Genomic DNA, 12,902 nt, shown 5'->3' with positions numbered 1-12,902 from the left:
AAATTGGGTTTGGGATTGGTTTTGGGATTTGGGCAGGAAAAAAAAAAGGAAAAAAAAATAGAAAGGGGGACAAGAGAAAATCCCTCCCAAGCTCCCACGGCCTGGTGAGCTGTGAGTGGGATGTCGGAGGCGAGCACTTTGCAAAGCCCAAATTCCAGGAGTCGAGTATGGCTGCGACAAAGGGAGATGATTTAAAGGCCATAGAGCAGCTCATGCCATGAAAGGGAGGACACACTCAGGCAGCACAACAGGATTTTTGTTGTTTGCTCATAAGCCTGTTTGAGCTGTGCAGCAAGGGCTGCACAGAGCTTGTGTAATGTACACTGGTTCAAGGGAGGGTTTGGAATCAAGGAGGAGGGAGAGGAGCTGGTAGGAAAGGACAGAGGGTGTGGAGAGCACGTACCTCTCCCAAACTCCCAGCTCTCAGCCAAGCTCTGCTGCTGCACAAGCTCAGTGGAAGAGGCAGGATGCTCCCTGCAAAGGTGTGCGTCCCTCGTGTCTCACTGAAATAGGGGCCAGGGGATGTTCATTTCAAAAATGCCCTCGAGCAAGCTCACAGAACCTCATGCAATGGCTGGGACTGGAAAGGACCTCTGGAGATCATCCAGTCCAACCCCCCTGCTATCGAGGCAGGGTCACTTAGAGCAGCATGTCCTACCACCCCATAGGAGTACATGTCCTGCTCCAGCTCCATGGCTACTTAATATCAAACATTTCCCATCAAGGCCAGGTTGGACAGGGCTTGGAGCAGCCTGGTCTASTGGAAGGTGTCCCTGCCCATAGAAGTGGGGCAGAGTGAGATGAGCTTTAAGGTCTTTTCCAATTCAAACAGTTCTGTGAAGAGCAGAATAATGTCTATAGAAAAATACTTTAATAGTACTACACCACTCTGCATTGCTCTGAAATCTTGCCCCTTTTTGCACCCTGCKTGGCACCTGGGTGATTTTACTGGCACAGAGCTGGGGAAGAGGGCTGGAATAGCAGCTACAGCAATTCCTCCTGCCATCCAGCATCTTCACTCCCCAGGGCCAACACAGCATCACTGTGTAACCAGGGTGAGCAGGAGAYGGGGCTGCCAGATTTTCCGCTCTGAGAAAGTCACRGTGAGATCAGGTTTCTTGATATTTYATCATGAGGAAGGAGGGGACTTATCATCCACTGACTGCAGGAGAAGGGGAAAAGGGTTYGGAGAGGTTGAATTCTGCCTGGTAATCTCTGCATTACCCTTTCACGGTAAGGAAATGAAGTCCAGACACACAAGAAGGCAGTGACMGGCACCCCGCTGCTCCAGGAGGCTGGGGCAGGACCTTGATCTTTGCAGCCTCCATCTGCTGCACTCATCACACACCTCTCCCTGTGCCTGGAGCCTGGCTCTGCCATACAAGAGAATTCAAATTTAAAATGCRTATTTATAGACCCTGCACACAGAGMGATCTTTTCATGCCAGTCTCAGTTTCTGGAGTTTCACAACAACATAAGTGAAACTGGGAGAACTGGCCGGAGTGTCCCAATCCCAGCTCCRGGGCTGACAAAGCCCAGCTTAGTCACCAAGGTGGAGCTACATGGCTCTAAATTGCAGTGTTTGGCTTCCCCTCCCATCCAGTCCCAAACAAACCAATCTCACATCCCTCCATGGCCACGTTTCTGCTGAGGAGGGGCAGTAAAGCTCCAAAATCAACATTTTGGTAGCGAACTCACAGCYCAAACCCAAAATACAACCTGAGCCATTCCCTACTGATTATTTAGTGCAGATCTCACACAGACTAGCACAGCTTAGTGGCCAGTAACTCATTTTAGAGAGAAGGCGAGGCTTGATAAGCCAGGAGTCGGAGAGCAGCAGGAGATGCAATATGGCAAAAGACAGCAGGTCTCAGCATTATTCCAACAAATGCCTGATTTCGGGATTTCTTCCTGCATTTTGTACAGTTTCCTTTCAAGCAGTCCCCAGKGGAAATATGAAACCTGACTCTCCTTCCCCATGTTGCTACTCCTCACAGCCTGAGCTCTGTCACGTTCAAGGTCATTGTTCAGACCCCACTGCTCCTGTCTGTTCAGGAGATTCCTCGATTGGAACCTGGTCCAAGCTCTGGCTGTAGTGCTGTGTACTTTACTAAGGAATATTTATACACCTTTCAGAAAGATGTGCACAAAAGTCATCTTCATGGGCATTTCCACAACCATTGCACACAATCCCGAGGCTGCCTAGATGCTGACTTCAGGCTCTGGCCTATTTCTGGGCAAAATCACCTCAAAGTTTCTTCTCTCAATGGCCTATGGCAGCACCAACTATACTATAGTATTATGTCTTTCTCATACTGATATGAAAGAGTGTATTCCTGTAGTTAGAGCTGTGGTCTTGGCTATGATCATTCTTCAGATATCTTCACCCAAAAAGTGGTCAGGTTCTTTCCCCAGAGGGTGCTGGGCACTGCCCAGGCTCCCCAGGGAATGGGCACRGGCCCATGGGAAGCTGCCAGAGCTCCAGGAGTGTTTGGACAGYGCTGCCAGGGATGCACAGGGCRGGAYTGTTGGGGGGTCTGTGCAGGGCCAGRRGTTGGACTGGATGATCCTGGKGGGTCTCTTCMAGCTCAGCAGATTCTGCTACTTCCTTTTTCACTCAGGTATCTGTCCTCTGCCTTCCTTGGTGATGATACCTGTGCTTGTACTCCATTTTTAAAATCAGTTAGACAGGGGAACTCATATCCACAAAAATGATGTACCAGAAATAGGATGAAACCCTGAGCTAAATATTTGAGAAGAAAATACATACTCTTTTTGTCTGTGTTGAAAATCTTCACCTACAGAACATGATGCTGGTAAAATAAATGTCAGCAGCATTGTAACATTCCATGCTGCAGCAGACAAAAGTGGTAAATAAACCTGGGAGTTAAAGGCAGAGCTGCAGTGATGCTCAGGGTGATGCAAGCCCACGGCGCGTTCACTGAGTGCAGAGGAGGAAAAGCTCTCTTGGGAGACCAGAATTCTAATACAACTTGAAGAATGAGAGTAGTTGGTATTTTTGGAACAAATTATTCCTAAACTATCTCTTGAAAGTCCTAGCTGTCATTTTCCACACCAGGTTTGTCACATACTTCACTGAATTCCTTCCCATCCAGCTGAGTTCTTCCACCTGCAGCCAAACCTCCCCTGTCTCCCAGGGCAGGCACATCCCACGGAGCACGACGGTGTCTCCAGCCACACAGGGCTCAGCTGGGGCAGGAAACACCAACGGGGCCCACACAGCAACAGGACATCCTCAGCACTGGGACCTTCCCCAGGGCCTCCCTGCTGAGTTAATGCCAGCCAGGGCCCCTCCTGCCCTGCACACAACCCTGTGATCTCCAAGCAAGGATAGGTCTCTGGCATCATCTTGTCCCTGGCCATGCAAGGCTCCTCCAGGTCCCACTGGGCACTCCTGGTGACCATTCCCAGCAGGCACCTTGGGCACTGCCACACTGATCCTGATCTGGAGGGTGGGAGGATTCAGTCCCAACTGGCCTTAGGGCTAGGAACAGTTTCAGATGGGACTGTGGCAYAGCCTTTGTAGATGGGGTCACAGTGGTGGCACAGCCCTTGCTGTGACCCTGGCCTGTGCTGGGCCAAGTRATGCAAGAACATGGGGCTGCACAGCTGCCTGTGAATTACCCCAGCTGGAGGAGCAGTCAGAGGGAGAGGCAGGCTACAGGCTTTGTGTTTTCCTCTGAACCTGTCACAGAATCACAGAAACAATGAGGCTGGGAAAGACCTTTGAGCCCAACCATTCCCCCAGCACTGCTGTGTTCACCASTAACCCATATCCCCAGGTGCCACATCCACACATCTTTTGAACATTTCCAGGGATGGGGACTCCATCACTGCCCTTGGCAGCTGTGCCTGACCACCCATTTAGTGAAGAAATTTTCCCCAATATTCAACCTGAACCTCCCTAAGTGCAGTTTGAGGCCATTTCCTCTTGTCCTGCCCCTGTTCCCTGGGAGCAGAGCCCGACCCCCCCAGCTGTCCCCTCCTGTCAGGGAGTTGTGCAGAGCCACAAGGTCCCCCCTGAGCCTCCTTTGCTCCAGGCTGAGCCCCCCAGCCTATCACTAAGCACACTTGGCTCACTTTTCTTTGAGAAGCAGAGAACTCCTCTAATCACTTCATGCTGCCCTGGACATTTCTGGTACCTGCTGGCACCTCCTTCTACAGAGTTCAGCTCTTTGCTCTTCAAGTAAACAAATCTTCCCAACCCTCCCCTTCTGGGTTTCCCACTGCAGGAGCAGAACATGCTGTTTGTCTGTGACATGCTGGTCCATGGAATCACTGAAATCTGTAATTTTATGCAGTACCTAAATCAACTGTAAAACTGAATTTATTCTCATGACATTTCTCTGAGGAAATGGAACAAAACAAACTGGCAGTTGTTTCCAAGAGCCAGGCTACAAATCCATTATGTGTCCAGAAAATAATGTTTCTGGGTATAAAGTAGTTCTGCAAAATAACCAGAAAAAAGAGAACACCAGAATGGTTTGGGTTGGAAGGGACCTTAAAGTTCATCTTGTTGCAACCCCTGCCATGGACACCTTCCACCAGATTGCTCCAGACTGGCCTTGAACRCTCCCACGGRTGAGGCAGCCACAGCTTCTCTGGRCAACCTGTGCCAGAAACTCAATTAAGACATAAAAACCCATTTACCACTGAACTACCCTCACGGGTTCTAGAGAACAGAATCAGAATTAGAATTCCCACAGCTTTTATGTCACTGAAACTGAAATCCACAGTACCATAACCCTGCACTTCCCCTTTGCAAYAATATTTATATTGTGGGCAGAGTTTAATAAATCCTGTGATCTAAAGGACATCCTATATTTGTGGTTCCTTCAGCCCAAATTAACACCCATTCTTGGTGCACCCAAATGGCACCACTGCTTTGCTCCTGGAAGAGGATGGTTCTTGCCTTACACTTGTCTCGCACTACACCCAGATCAGAGCAGTTGTTACCCACAAAGGACAAGCCATGACCAGCCCGAGGGCAGCTCCAACAGCCAGGAACAGTTTTGGTTCAACACACAGAGCTCCACAGCCAGAGCAAGGGTTACACCCCAGGGGTCACCACACCCGGGAACCATCCCTGCTTCCTCCACACAGAATCTCGCAGTAAAATGTCTCCTAACTATCACCAAAACATTGGGAAAGGAATTCACCTGGAAAGAAAAGGCTGAGCCTTGTTAACCCTTCTGCTCTCTTTATTCACTGCACCTGTTGTTTTCTGTGCAAAGGAATTCTACTGGTTCTGGAGACACTGCTCATTCTGGTGCATAATGAGTGAATCTGRAATTGGCAGCGCTGTCACCTCTCCCAGTGGATGTGACCCAAAGCCAATCCTCAAAAGTGATCACAGAACCAGAGAATCACAGTGTCATTAAGGCTGGAAAAGATCATGAGCCTTCTCACTGTTCCATGCTCTGCACAGTGTTTGYGGGCTTTTCCCTGACAAGGCTTTTCTGCTTTGGCTACAGAGATGCTCACAGAGCAGGGGMAGGACTGGACTGCAGCTCAGGGGCTGATGGTACTGCTTGGTTGGGTTTATTTTACATTCAATTGGTCTTTTTCAATCAAGAAACTTTACTCAGCTCCACTCTAACCTCCTGTGTTGCTTATAACAGTCTCGTTCTCATGACATTGGAGGTAGYGTGAGCTGGTAATTTTGGTAGAGTGAGAGAACTAAAAACTGGCTCCAAAATACAGATTATTATTCCTGGGGCATAGTCATGGGGATCTGAGGAGCCGCTGGATTACAGAAATTATGTGCTATACAGCAAGTATAACCAAGGAACTGTGGGTATAGAACAGCCAATGAACTGTGTCTCCCTAGCTGTATAAACACATACACATGAATTTCTTTAGCAGTAACAAGGCCAACACTTATCACCTTTAAAAGAAGTTATTAAAACATTCCTTATACTCTAATCTACATTTTGTACTTGTGGGGATTTGATTTAGCTTATTTAATGGAACTTTTGTATCTCCAGATTTAATAATTCAAATTATTATTAAAAACAATAATAGCTGCTATACAGCAACTGTACACGACATGTAAACCCTACTGTAAATAAATGCCTTTAAAATTAACATCAAGCTTCACCAGGGTCAAATGCAGCCTGCAGGGTTCATTTAGCACTGCAGAAGGCAGGCAGGGTTATGYTGGGCTGAAGGACTGGAGCAAAGCAACACCGTCAGGCAGTGGCTGTGCTGTAAATGGGATGTGCAGGCTCTGCTGCAGTTTTCCATAAATGGAATCTGAACTGGAGGAGGGAACACTTCTACCCACAGTGCAKGGAGCAGGAGTGCCAGGAGCAGATCTGCCAAGGGACCATGCAGACAGGATGAAGGAAAGGGTCTTCCTCTCCTCCCAAATGCACACACAGCAGCTGAGAGTCTATAACTGCACTCACAGCATCATTCTTCTCCCACTTTTAATTCCCAACTCCAAATTTATCACAAGAAAGATGGAAGCACCATGCCTTAGGCATACCTGGATCAGCACTGAGCAGCRCATGCAGATCATTTTAGTGGGGGCTGAGAATAGCACATTTTAAATATAAAATTTCAGAGTTATTTTTCTTTTCATATAAACAGAGATAATAAAAAACAAGGGTGAAGACAGTTCAAAAAGCACCATTCTTAGCAGGGAAACATCATTTTAACACCTCCAAGTGCYCAATTCTGCATGCAGGAGAAATTTCTTCCAGGAATTCTATGGAGCAGAGCTGAGTTTTTGGAAGAACAGGTAAGGCACCTTGGACACTCAAATCCAGCAGGTACAGCAGGAAGAGAAGCTGGGGGAAGACCCCTCTGGGGACTTCCATAACTTCAGAGGGGGAGAACTGGGTGTAAAGTAAAGGCTGCAGAGAGGGAGATGGTTTCACTGCCTTGAGTTCACCAGCATTTGAAGACAAAGCTCAGACCAGGCCCAGTACAGCAATCTAGAGCTGCACTTCTACAGCAAAGGCACAGGGAACGTGAAGGAGGGCCTGGAGGGGGTAGACAAAAATGCACAGTCCCAGAGTATCAATGTTGCTGAGAGAGCCCACAGATGTTCATGCTCCCTCCCTGAATGTGTCATTAAAGTGTATTTCATGGAATCACAGAATATCCTGAGCTGGAAGAGACCCACAGGGATCACCCAGTCCAACCCCTGGCCCTGCACAGACACCCAACAATCCCACCCTGGGCCTGAGAGCATTGTCTAAACACTCCTGGACCTCTGGCAGCCTCGGGGCTGTGCTCATTCCCTGGGGAGCCTGGGCAGTGCTCACCCTCTGAGGAAAGAACATTTTTTTTAATATCCAGCCTGACCCTCCCCTTGACACAGTCTGATGGTGAGAGGTTACAGGAATGGGTGGCAACAGYGGCAATAACCAGCAACAACCAACCAGTGCTACAAAAGACTCCTGTTTGAGGGGACAGATGTGGCAGCTTTGCAAAATGTGAATGTCTCTGAGATCACAGACAGGAGTCCATTCCAGGCTGTAACGCAGCCACAGGCAAAAGCCCTGAGGCAGGCTCAGCACTGCTTCTTGCCATGCCATAATCCTGGCCAGATCTGTACATTGGAGACCTGTCTCGTGTCTATGGAGAACTTGCTTTGTGTCCACCCAAAACCTGGCTCTGCCTTTCCACAGGAGGGCTTCTTTTSTGAACTCAATACCATRCTTTKTTCAAAAAAARCATCACARTAAAATCACAGAATCACAGGATCAAGCACTGTTGGAAAAACCTTTGAATCCAACTGTGCCCCCACCACTGCCGTGTTCACCACTAMMCCATGTYCCCARGTGCCACATCCACATGTTCTTTAAACACTTCCAGGGATGGGGACTCCAACCCTGCCYTGGKCAGCTGTGCCTGTGCCTGACCACCCCTTCAGGGAAAAAAWTTTTCCTAATAACCAACCTGACCCTCTCCTGGCACAGCTTGAGGCTGTTTCCTCTTGTCCTGTCCCTGTTCCCTGGRAGCAGAGCACAACCCCTCATGGYYGTTCCCTCCTGTCAGGGAGTTGTGCAGAGCCAGAAGRTCCCTCCTGAGTGTCCTTYTCTCCAGGCTGAGCCCCTTTCCCAGCTCCCTCAGCTGCTCCTTATCAGAACTGYGCTCCAGACCTTTCYCCAGCTCTGTTGACCTTCTCTRGACAGACTTCAGCAAATCCAGAGTGATGCTCTGCTCTGTCCACTCACAAGCCCAGTTTAAGCACTGCAAACGCCAAAAATCAAGTGATTTCAACCCAGTTACAACCATGAAGGATAAAGTAGTGTTGGAACATAATATTTTCCAGGGGAAGCTGTCTGGCAGTTGCACTCAGCAAGTGTTTCCCGACAGGTTCCCTGCTCCCATCCAGGTTTCTTACATGGAGGAATGCAGCAGCAATTTGCACAGCTATGAACAGGCCGTGTCAGGGAAGCTGAGAAAGCAAATAGCAGTACAAAAACCAGATGGAGACAGCTATTTCAAGCTAAGGGACTTTCCAAAATATGACACAGAGAAATAAAAATCTCAGGGCGCTCACAATAGTCATGAGCCATTGTGCTCTTTATCTACATTCATCAGATTCYCTGCACCCTCCACAGCCCCTCCATGGCTGTAAAACCTGTCCATCAGCTCAGCTCTGCAAGTGAACGGCTGACACACAACAATATCCCAGTGTCACTGTACAGGCAAATCTGCAACTTCAACACAMGGTCATCTAACTGTGCTTCCAGCCTATTTCTGACCATCCCCTGCCAGCAGCAGAAGGCTATGTCCACTGCCAAGGATGCAATCTAAGAGCAATGAAAAGTGTAAATATGGTTAAACACCCGCTCAAACCCATCCAAAAYGGTGCCAAGCATTGGGTTCCTGGTAGGTGCCTACTACAGAATCACACAATGGCCTGGGTTTGAAGGGACCTCAAATCTCATYCCATYCCACCCCTGCCATGGCACGGACACCTTCCACTCTCCCAGGGTGCTCCAAGTTCTGTCCAGCCTGGCCTTGGACACTTCCAGRGATCCAGGGGCAGCCACAGCTTCCCCATGCCAGGGCYTCCCCACCCTTACAGGGAAGAATTTTTCCAAACACCTGATCTAAACCTCTTCTCTGTCAGTGGGAAGCCACTTCACCTTGTCCTGTCACTTTGTGCTCTTGTAAAAAGTCCCTCTCCATCTCTCTTACATTGCTCATTATARTGAGCAATGAGGTGCAAATTAAACAGTGCAGGTGGGGAATTCCTGCCCCAAGGAGTTCTGCAGCTTAAGGATTCAACATCCTGACATATCAAATAATGAAGCAGCTTCTGCCAAGTAATGTTACTCCTCATAGGGGAGAGCAAAAGCTAACAATGACTATCCAAACATGAGGCTTTTTCTGAAGAGAAGCATGTGGGAGGATATAAACCCAGAACAAAAAGTGACCTTTTAAAGACACAGGGGACAAACAACATCATCACCCATCACAGCAACATACCATTTTTCCTACCGTGGTTGTTTCCAAATGATACTTTATTGCCAGAGAATTTGACTTCAATTTTCCAAACAAATTTAGATTACTCTGAGTTGCACATGTGGCAATACAGCTTCTGCTTCTGGCTTCTTCTGGACATGTCTACATAAATGTGGGACTGCACCCACATGGGATGGCAGGAGATGAGAASAATCAGCTTAATGGGGGCTTTGCCRCAGAGAAGCATCCATAGAATCMTAGAGTAACAGAMTGGYTTGGATTGGAAGGKACCTTAAATCCCAWCTCATTCCAACCCCTGCCYATGGGCAGCCACAGCTTCTCKGGGCATCCTGTGCCAGKGCCTCACAGGGAACAATTCCTTCCYAGTATCCCATYCMWYCCYKSCYYYKGSMMYKRGRARSCMWTYCCYKKWKYCYKKYCCYYCMWYCCYTKKYYTYMRKTCCYYYTYMRSYYYYCYKGRRSYCCYTTWRGSMMYKGRARGGGSYTTAAGGTCTCCCTGGAGCTTTCTCCAGGTGAACACCCCCAGCTCTCCCAGCCTGACTCCAGAGCAGAGGGGGTCCAGCCCTCAGAGCATCTCCCTGGCCTCCCCTGGACTCGCTSCAGCAGCTCCACATCCTCCCTGTGCTGGGACCCCAGAGYTGGATGCAGTGCTCCAGATGGGACTCCCCAGCACACTGGGCAGAAGGGGCAGCCAGCAGGGTTTGAGCACTACACATTCCAGTTCCATTTGCTGCAGCCCCCTCCCAGTGCCCCCAGGCCCCTTTCTCCAAGGCAGACTTGTGTCACCATGGCACAGCTGTTAAGGGCCCACCCAGACATCCACTGCTGTAGGCAGGAATTTTAATTCAGCAGATCAGATTTTTTGGAGGATGACTTCAATCAYGTCAGGAGAGACATCCTCCCCCAGCCCGCTGCATGACTGACACTGAGTACGATCATCAGCTCCCASAGGGGCCCAGAACCTGCTCCGAGTAGTTCAGCAGTCAGAGATACTTCTCCTTTCCAGAGTTGTGAATATGTCACAAGGAGACAGATTTTGACAGTTTCCCACAAAAAGTGACAGGATGCTCCATTACAGGTGAGAGCACAACCAYAACCTTAAAACGTCACAAATTATAAATATAATTAGACATAAAACAACAGTTAGATTTCTTGTGTTTGGGATACAGTCCAGGAGCAATGCTGCTGCTCAGGCCAGTGGCTCTGGGCTAACAGACACACTGAAGTGAGCACTCCCATCTCMTGGATGGTGCCGTGTCCACACAGCCCTGGAGAGAAGCACACGTGTCATCCTGCTGCCACCAACCCATCACACTGCTCCCAGCTCCTTCTGGGAACAAAGCAAGAGGATCCCGCAACCCCTGTGCAATAGCTGCCACGTGGGCAAAGAAGAGGAGCCTGGGGTGAACTGGGRTCATCTGAACTGAATGCACAGACCTCCCAGCAATGCCAGCAGCAGCCAAGGGAGCTGTAGGTGCCTGCTGAGGGCCAACACCAGCGCCATGGCTGCAGGGGAATGATTTGCTGACAACTGAGAAAGATCAGTCACSTTGGACTGCACCGCAAGTCCGACAGCAATCTACTAAACAAGATGCTAAAGCATAAAGTTACCCTAAATAGTTATGAGTCTGTGACCTTGGAAACCATTCCTGGAGGACCTGCTGTTTTACTTCATCTTCCTGGGACTCACAGATYGGATTTTAGCTGGTTTTGTGTTACTCATCCCCATCCCCATCACATTACACCTCCCTAATTCAGCAACTTGGTGAATTAGWGGAATTCACCTGAAGGCATTTAGCTGTAACCCTGTAGTCACATAACCCACTTGGATCACTTGGCTTTAGGCACAAACAATGTTTTCCCAGAGCTGTAAACAGGARCTCAGAGCCAGGCTGAGGAGTGAAGTGCTGCACCAACAGGGAGAGCAGGCTGATGCCCTTCTCCTCATACTGAGGTTAAGAAAAACCAACCCAAGCACATTGGGCTGGAGAGCTCACAAGTCAAATCTTCTGTGCAGGTGTGAACCATTTTTGTAGAAACATCTGCAGAACAAATTTTAATTTCTGTGCTGTCTGCCCCCTCCACCTCCCAGAGAATCCAGGGCACTCRGAACATGATGAGGATGTTCTTCACCATATTCAAGCTCTATGGCAAAGCCTCAGCTTGTGCTCCTTCCTGCAGCACTTTGCTGCTATTTCATATTGCTATACATATTGAAGATCATTCCTTGCAGCATACACAGCCCATTAGAGCAATTTTGTTTATAAACAGAACTAACCAGAACCAATCTCTCCCAGCCTTATGTTACACAGAATTAAATGCTCTCTAATTTAACTACACGATGCAAGTGACGCATAGTGCCACCTACGTGCCCTTGGACAGGGGCCAGATGGTTTCCCTCCCACGTCACACCACATCTCTGCTAGAAGTAAACATTCAAGGGTAAAACCAGGGGAAAATACTCATATCCTTAATCCCCAGAAGGGACCCTGGGCCAGCAGCAATGAGGCATAGGATGAACACCACCATATAGCACTGTCTGGGTTTAAGGATTTCAGTTTCTTATCAGCTGGCCAGAAGTTCACCTATTTTGTTCCTTTTACTGGTCAACTTTCCCTTGTATCTCGGCAAAACAGCTCGGCTCTTGCAGACATACCTTACCATATTAGGCAATCTGAGTCCTGAAAGTGGAGGACTCGGAGCCTTCCTTGGCTTCAAACACAGTCCACAAGCACAGGGTTGGCCAGCACGACACTGGGAAAAGGGGCAGCAACAAYTGGGGGCTCCCAGGGCTCCCAGTATACCCAGTCTGGCTACAACAGGCCATTCACAAAACACTTAGCAAAAGCTATTCCTGATCTTCTAGTTATTCATCACATCCATCTTTTACGGAAAGGCAAACAGCACAATGACAAAAGCTGAACTGAAGCCCCTGTGGAAGCACAAAATGGCACTAAAAGCAAAAGTGTAGGTGAAAAATAGGAYACACCAAAATCAGGACTCCCAGGTYATAGCTCTGAATCAGCAATAACATTAAGACATTCAGTTTGCATAAGGAATTTTCCAGTTCACTGGTCTTCCCTTAGAACTTGTGGAATTAAACTTAGAAATTGAGCCCTTCTAAGACAGAATTTAGTTTATATTGGTACTCACTTGCATCTGGTGATTTCATGGTAACAGTACAGGCAGGCAGAACACTTATTTACAAAACAGAGTGAGCCTTGTTCGTTCCATAAATCAAAGTGCAGGGAGACAGGAATGATGCCCATTTAATCCACTTACTGCAATCGTAATTCACAATCAAACGTTTCAGTGCTATTCCTCCATAAAACTTAATTCCATTAGTGCGTCTGGGGTTTATACTGGGCTATACAGACAATCCTGGGGGCAGTTCATGACAAAAGACATTTTCTTTGATACTTTTACTATCC

General features: G+C 48.4%; 1 protein-coding gene across 1 annotated transcript in view; it reads right to left on the bottom strand.

The window, feature by feature from the left end:
• LOC130578358 (protein phosphatase 1 regulatory subunit 12B-like) overlaps nucleotides 1–12,902 on the bottom strand; it is a 50,516-nt gene that overhangs the window by 32,140 nt on the left and 5,474 nt on the right. The window lies entirely within an intron of this gene.

The sequence above is a fragment of the Malurus melanocephalus genome, unplaced genomic scaffold, assembly GCF_030028575.1.
Source record: "Malurus melanocephalus ecotype Western Australia unplaced genomic scaffold, MMel_1.1 scaffold_224, whole genome shotgun sequence".
Taxonomy (NCBI): Eukaryota; Metazoa; Chordata; class Aves; order Passeriformes; family Maluridae; genus Malurus; species Malurus melanocephalus.
Note: the sequence above shows the minus strand (reverse complement) of the source record. Positions and strands in the feature narration are given on the sequence as shown.